The sequence below is a fragment of the Rhineura floridana genome, chromosome 4 (assembly GCF_030035675.1).
Source record: "Rhineura floridana isolate rRhiFlo1 chromosome 4, rRhiFlo1.hap2, whole genome shotgun sequence".
NCBI lineage: Eukaryota > Metazoa > Chordata > Lepidosauria > Squamata > Rhineuridae > Rhineura > Rhineura floridana.
The window spans coordinates 133,763,273-133,769,862 of record NC_084483.1 but is presented as its reverse complement, the minus strand read 5'-3'; the positions used below and the strand labels follow the sequence as shown (position 1 = coordinate 133,769,862).

The following is a 6,590-nucleotide window of genomic DNA, read 5'->3' as shown; positions in this document are numbered from 1 at the left end:
ACAAAACATCTTGAAAACATATTAAAAACAACATCTTTTAAAACATCTTTAAAAGCTTTAAAACATCTTAAAATGCATTTCCAGCACAGACACAGACTGGGATAAGGTCTCTACTTAAAAGGCTTGCTGAAAGAGGAAGGTCTTCAGTAGGCACCAAAAAGATAACAGAGATGGTTGTTACATGCCTTCAAGTCGATTGTGACTTATGGCAACCCTATGAATCTTTTTGGATATATTCATAGGGTTTTCATGGTAAGAGGTATTCAGAGGTGGTTTACCATTGCCTTCCTCTAAACCTACGGTACCTGGAATTCCCAGGCGGTCCCCCATCCAAGTACTAACCAGGCCTGACCCTGCTTAGCTTATAAGATCAGACGAGTTCAAAAGTGTTCAGGGTAGTAAGGCCATTTGTTGTTGCTATGTGCCTTCAAGTTGATTATGACTTATGGCGACCCTATGAATCAGCGACTTCCAATAGCATCTGTCATGAACCACCCTGTTTAGATCTTGTAAGTTCAGGTCTGTGGCTTCCTTTATGGAATTCCATGTTCCTATTGTGAGCATTGTACAACTCTAGACTCTCCTTTTGCATCTGTGCGCACCAGCCTCTGAGCTTCCTTTCGGCTTTGACTCAGCTGCGTCATTAGTCACAGCACTACTTGTACTTGTCCTTTGTTCTTCCCCAGTAACTTGTTGAGTGCCTTCTGACCTGGGGGTCTCATCTTCCAGCACTATCTCGTGTTGCATTTTGGATACTCTGTTCATAGGGTTTTTGTGTTAAGAGGTATTCAGAGATGGATTACCATTGCCTTCCTCTGAGTTTGGATGCATCTTAGTCGGGTGTCTCAGCTTTGACCATTCTGCTTTGGGTGCCCCTGCTAGGAGTCTAGCCTCTTGGTCTAGACTCCTGATGGCATTGCTCTCAGCTTGTTTGACACACTCAAACCGCCTCACCACATTAAAATGTGACATCTAGTATGGCCGTAGGCATCTAATATTTAAGGGGAGAGAACTCCAAAAAGTAGGTGCCACAATACCAAAGGTCTGCTTACGATATTGTGTGGAATTAGGGTTGCCAGGTCAGAAGCATCCCAAACCTTGAGATTTCAGGGGTGGGTCATAGTGATGTCATAGGGGCATGCCCTAGTGATGTCTAGAAGCATGATACATTAAGCATCAACCCCAGTTGCTTGGAGCATGCCACTCAAACAAAAACATTTCTCTGATTGGAAATTAACGTAGGAATCTTAGCTAAATGAGGGTGTTTCCAGATCCAGCTGAAGTGGCAGAATCATTCCTTCTCACCCACTTAGAGAGCCTGGGTAAAGAACACTTAATCTAGCCTGCTTGCTTCTGGTAAGAACGGTTTAAGTGCCCTCAGGCCAGGCCAGTCACCAGAAGGCTATTGTAGGAAGAAAGCCAAGTGTTGTGGAGATGTTAGATGGGAGCAATCAGGAGTAAAGAAGGATGCCCCTGAAGGCTGCAGTTCTAAACATACTTGCTATGGGACTAAGCCCCATAGAACTCAACAGGACTTCTGAGTAGATATTGTTAGGATTGTGCTGTTGGTAAGGCTTGACTAGGAATCCTCTGCAACAATATCCATATCCCTACCTGCCTTTTAACATGGCTGCTCCAAACTGCTTTACAGACTTGACTCTTCCCTGCAGAGAGGTTTGAGAAATGAGTAAGAGTTAAGAAGATTCTCTGCTTTTTTCCTGTCTACTCTGTGGGCTGATATAAACTCACTTTGACAGCCAACCCAATTCCAGTGAGTAATAATTGACACACAGAAAACACACATGGTTTGGTCTACCTTCACAGGCAGTAGATTGGGAACAACAGCAATTGAAACCACACTTTACCAGTATGTGAATTTTCTTTTACCACTATTGGGCCAGAAACAAACCATCATGCAAATAACAAGGTGCATCATCAGTGGGTTTAAGGGGGTTGAGCTGAACACATGGAACCACTGTTGTTGCCTCTATGGATGTAAGGGAGTAAGTTCAGAGGTAAATGAAATGCAAATAGAAAAACAAAAACAAAAGACAGTTATGATTTCCTAAATGCAATACCATGCCAACCACAATAAGATTCCTATCAGTAACACAGAAAACTCAGCATCCCACAACGAGTCAGGGTTCCTAACCAAAACTAAAAAACTTCTGGCAGCCAGTCAGCCAAGGTCACAGAAATCCCCATGCAGCACAGCCTAACCCTGCAGATAGTGCAGAATGCTGCTGCATGATTGCTGACATGAGTGAGACCCTATCAGCATATAATACTTCTGCTCTGAAATCAGCACTGGTTGCTGATTTGCTGCCAGGCCAAGTTCAAGGTGTACTTTCCATGCTACGGGTTCCATATAGTACTTGTTCTGCTCTGGTAAGAAATTGATCCTTTAGTGTGGCAGTACCTATGCTTTGGAACTCCCTGCTTATTTACATTAGGCAGGTGCCTTCATTGTACTCCTTGTTGCACCTGCAAAAACATTTTTGTTTAGGGAAGCCTACCCAAGCATGTAGAAGCTATTATTTTTTCACCTGTTTTTAACTCATTGTTTATTGTCAAATGTTTTTAAATACCTGTCTTTAACTGCTTTTGCCAATAATTTTGTTGTTTTAATTCCGTCTATAAACCGCTTTGAGTTTTTCTTTTTTACAATAAAGCAGTATATAAATGTTGTAAATAAAATACATAAATAAATTTTGGAGTCACTGTGGCCTTTGGGTCTTTTTCCTGTTTTATACCAAGTCAGGCCATTTGGTCCCATCTAGCTCAGTACTGATGATATGGACTAGCATTGGCTCTCGGATTCCAGGCAATAGTCTTTTCCAGAGGTTGAATTTTGGACCTTTGCATGCAAAGCATGTGCCCTACCACTGAACTACAGCCCTGCTTTAAAAAGTATCTTTTAAAATTGTTCTTTTCAATTTACTAATTTATACATAGCATACTAGGGCAGATCCACACCATGCATTTAAATCACATTCAACATACATTTGAAGCACATGAATCCTATCCCAGAATCCTGGGAACTGTAGTTTGTTAAGGGTGGTGGGAGCTATTACTGTGAGGGGGAAACTACACTTTCCAGGATTCTTTAGGGCAAGTCTTGTGCTTTAAATGCAAGTTGGATGTGCTTTAAATGTATTGTGTGGATCTGCATTACTTCATAAACTTTGCCTGCACACGAATCATTTTAATTAAATTTTAAAATGGAAATAAGCTACAAAATTTACTGGATGACCATGAGCTATGCACCATCTTTCAGCCTAATCTGCCCCTAAGGGTGAAAACAACAGAGGGAGACCATGTATTCAATGGGGCTTACCCAGACAGGGAAGCATGCACAGGACTGCAATTCAGTGATAAGGAACTTCACTCACCCAATCAAAACTTCAGAATTATGCCACGTTAAGCCATTTTGCACCTGTTTTATACTTGTTTTTATGGTTATTGCATTTTAAATAGCTTTATTTCTTATTGTAAGCTGCCTTGCTTCCCAACCCTACCTCACAGGGTTGTTGGAAAGACTACACACACACACACACAGATACTCTCTCTCTCTCTCTCTCTCTCTCTGCAGGACTTTTTTTTTTTTAAGTATTAGTTTCCTGCCAAATAATAGCAGTGATACCTAAGTAAGCCCTGCATAACTCCATTGGGAGAGAAAGATTTACAACACAATCCTTTTCAATGTTCACTCAGAAGTCCCACTGATTTTCAGCACAATCCTAACCATGTCTACTCAAAAGTAAGTCCTACTGAATTCAGGGGGGGGGTGTTTAGCTCCCAGGTATGTGGAATTCAGCTTTATTCCCAGAAAAGCTTGATATTGGGAAGGTTTTAGAAACAGGTTATAAGACAAATAAACTGCCCTCTTCAACAGTCCAATAAAATTTAAACTTGTTTGACTCTTCAAGTACATGAAAGGTTGTCACATAGAGGAGGGCCGGGATCTCTTCTCGATTGTCCCAGAGTGCAGGACATGCAATAATGGGCTCAAGTTGCAGAAAGCCAGATTTCGACTGGACATCAGGAAAAATTTCCTAACTTAGAGCCATATGACAATGGAACCAATTACCTAGAGAGGTAGTGGGCTCTCCGACACTGGAGGCATTCAAGAGGCAGCTGGACAGCCATCTGTCGGGAATGCTTTGATTTGGATTCCTGCATTGAGCAGGGGGTTGGACTCGACGGCCTTATAGGCCCCTTCCAACTCTACTATTCTATGATTCTATGACTCCTTAATTAGAAAAGTATAACACTGCAGCATGTACACTTTTTAAAACGTCTGTTCAAAAATTATTTGAAAAATAAAATGTATAATATGCCATTTTTGAAAGTAATTTTAAAAAACCTGCATGTATACTTTTATGCCTACCAAGATACTGCTGTCATCTTCTGCTGTAGTGCAATCCTATGCATGTTTACTCAGAAGCAAGTCCCAATCCTGTACAGAGAAAGTACTGTTTATGATTTTGAAAGCTATACATTTACTGAACTTCTAATGTGAGACAAGCAGGAAAAAGGAAACTGTGAGTTTAGCTATTGCCTGGGGTCAACAAATCTTGTCAATCACAACCCTGACTTCATTTATTGGCTAAAACCCTGAAAGGGCAGGGATTAGAGCAGCCAGTACTAACAGAAGTTGCGGGGGCAGCTGCTGATATTTTGGTTTATATCTTTTGAACCAGACCACCTAGAAACGTACTTTTTTAAAAATGAAAGCTAAGGGTTCTGAGATTAAGATGACGTACCTGGAGAGCACCCCAAAAACCAGAGGCTCGAAGTGAAAACCAGACACCTGGCGACCCTGTGCGGAATGGACCTCCTGATAAGATGGTTTCTGTAAGAGGCCTTCACCAGCAGAGCTCAGTGATCAACTGGGTATATATTTATTTATTATTTATTTAAAATATTTATACCCCGCCCTTTTTCCGAGGAACTCAGGGCGGCTTACATTAAAACATTAAAACAGCAATAATTAATAAACATGACATTCAGTTTAAGCAATTTAAAATGGAATTAAATAAACATAGGTTAAAACTAACTACATTGGTTAAAAGCCCGTCTAAATAGAACAGTCTTCACCTATGCACAAAAATTTGATAATGAGGAAGCCAACCGGACCTCAATAGGGAGAGAGTTCCACAGTCTAGGGGCGGCCACCGAAAAAGCCCTATTCTGTGTCTCTGCAAGATGAACTTGCAGGAAGGAAGGGGTAATAAGTAGAGTCTCGCTGGAGGATCTTAAAGTCCGAGCAGGTTCATAGAGGGAGAGGCGCTCTGACAGATAGCCTGGACCTAAGCCGTATAAGGCTTTATAGGTCAAAACCAGCACCTTGAATTGTGCCCGGAAACAAATGGGCAACCAGTGGAGCTGATACAACAGCGGGGTTGTATGTTCTCTATATCCCGCCCCAGTTAACATCCTGGCTGCAGCTCTTTGTACCAATTTCAGTTTCCGAGCAGTCTTCAGGGGCAGCCCCACATAGAGCGCGTTACAGTAGTCTAATCGGGATGTAACTAAGGCATGTGTCACCATGGTCAAGTCTGACTGGTCAAGGAACGGGCGCAGTTGGCGCATCAATCTTAATTGAGCGAAAGCACTCCTAGCCACAGCCGAGACCTGTGCCTCCAGAGTCAGAGCCGAGTCCAGGAGCACTCCCAAACTGCAAACCTGTGATTTCAGGGGGAGTGTAACCCCATCCAGCACAAGTTGAATCCCTATTCCCTGCTCTGCCTTCCGACTGACGAGGAGCACCTCTGTCTTGTCAGGATTTAATTTCAGCTTGTTCACTCCCATCCAGTCCATCACTGATACCAGGCATCGGTTGAGAACCTGGACGGCTTCCTTGGTTTCATCAGGTGGAAAGCAGAGATAGAGTTGGGTGTCATCTGCATATTGGTGGCACCGAACCCCAAAACTCCGGATAACGTCTCCCAGCGGTTTCATGTAGATATTAAATAACATGGGGGACAAAACTGAACCCTGTGGGACCCCATAGGTCAATGGCCAGGTGGTCGAACAGGAGTCCCCCATAACCACCTTCTGGGTTCGTTCCTCCAGGAAGGACCGGAGCCACCATATTACCGTGCTTCCAAGTCCCATCCTAGCGAGGCGGCCCAGAAGGATACCATGGTCGATGGTATCGAAAGCAGCTGAGAGATCCAGTAAAACCAACAGGGACACACTCCCCCTGTCCAGCTCTCTGCGAAGGTCATCCACCAAGGCAACCAAGGCCGTCTCAGTTCCACAACCTGGCCTGAAACCAGACTGAGCTGGATCTAGATAGTCCGTCTCATCCAAAAATCCCTGGAGCTGAGCAGTCACCACCCGCTCTGTTATCTTGCCAAGAAAAGGAATATTAGATACTGGGCGGTAATTACCTAATAATAGGGGGTCCAAGGAAGGTTTTTTCAGTAAAGGTCTTATTACTGCCTCCTTTAGACAGGACGGTATGCTGCCGTGTCCCAAAGAGGCATTAATCACTTCCATGACCCACTTAACCAGTCCCTCTCTGGCAGTTTTTATAAGCCAGGAAGGGCAAGGATCTAACATGCACGTGGTGGGACGTACTT

General features: G+C 43.2%; 1 pseudogene; it reads right to left on the bottom strand.

Moving 5' to 3' along the window:
• Positions 1-293: 293 nt before the first annotated feature.
• LOC133384635 (5S ribosomal RNA) lies at positions 294-412 on the bottom strand (annotated as a pseudogene).
• Positions 413-6,590: the final 6,178 nt, after the last annotated feature.